This window comes from Aphanomyces astaci (genome assembly GCF_000520075.1).
Source record: "Aphanomyces astaci strain APO3 unplaced genomic scaffold supercont1.52, whole genome shotgun sequence".
NCBI classification, from domain to species: Eukaryota; Oomycota; class Saprolegniomycetes; order Saprolegniales; family Verrucalvaceae; genus Aphanomyces; species Aphanomyces astaci.
The window spans coordinates 365965-367533 of NW_009798315.1; positions in this window are offsets into that span (position 1 = coordinate 365965).

Consider the following 1569-nt stretch of genomic DNA (forward strand, 5'->3'; position numbering starts at 1 on the left):
GGGTACTTCAAACCCAATCTTGAATGACTATTACCAATGGTTTCTACGCCATTTTTGCATTTCATTCACGTGACGGAGTGGTCAGCATTAGGCTCCCGATCGAATTGGTGACTTACTGCCAAATTACAAGTTCCCTTCCAAAACATACGAGCATAATTTGCAAATATGACACCATTATGCAACATACCAACCAATGTGGAAGCTACTTGATTTATGAATGAAATATTGCCAAAATTCCAAAAGACTCTCAAACATAGTAAACGATCATGCTGACAATATACCAATTAGCTAACCAAGCAGGTCCTTTACATCGAACTTTGGAGAGCACAAATTTCAACAATATTATTGGCCAGCAACTGCAATGAAATTCCCGCCAACATGAATGGTGGCGACATAAGGCTAATCAAAAGAGCTCACAGTCCACTTCATTTGCACACTTTGCATCCTGTTGTCAATGCGCGTCACTTCCATCATCGAATCCCTGCAAGAGCAGCATACTGTGGACCAAATTAACTTGGCCGAATGCCTCCGCACGCATGGGGACACCATCGACCAGCACGACGACTTAAGCGAGTCCGCGCATCCCATCATCGACGCCATCCTGGAAGAGTCGGGATGTGATGGTTTTAAAACCATGTGCAACTTCACCAGTGCCGAGTTCGAGATCCTTTACGGGATAGTTCAGAGTGCCCTGACAACGCGCTGGACTGCTGGCCGCGGCAAGAAGTCACCAACCAGTCCGAAGGATGCATTTTTTATGACATTAACGGTCCTAAAGCACTATCCGTCGTGGGAGATGCACGCAACGCACTTCAAGTTCAAGGCCCCCACGTTCCACAGACTCATCACCAAGGTGATCGCAGTCGTCGAACCCATATTTTTCCGGTACTTCATCAAGATGCCAAGCAAGACCAACCTACGCAACAAAGATGTCATCTTCGCTAACTAACCCTACGCCCTCTACGCGACGGATGTCAAATTCCAACCAGCTGAGCGCCCGAAGGGCCGCTTCAACGAGCAGCGTCACTATTTCAGTGGCAAGCACAAGCTGTACGGGTTGAAGGTTGAAGCGTCGGTGTCACCCGAAGGCCTGTGCGTGGACATGAGCGACCATTGTCCAGGGTCAGTGAACGACCTGACCATGTTCATGGACCGCTTGACCGTCCACCGCACGAGCTTGGCCAAGATGGAGACCGAGATGGCTATAAACGACGTCGGGGAACAGTTCGACGACCACCGCGGCTACTGGGCTTGCTTGATCGACAAAGGCTACGTCGGCATCATGCATCATACTCGGGGAATCCATCCAAAGAAGAAGCCTACCGGCCGGGCTTTGGACACCGACGACCTCAACCAAAACAAACGCGTGTCCTCGGACAGAGTCGTGGTTGAGAACTACTTTGGTCGCGTGTGTCAGCTGTGGAAGGTGTCGTATGCAACGTTTACCTGGGGCCATGACATCTTCGACAGGATCCTGCGGTTGACCTTTGCGTTGACCAACTATCATGTAACCTTGATGCCCCTTCGTGCGAACGACCGCGTCACGTACCGCTCAGTCCTTGCTCGTTA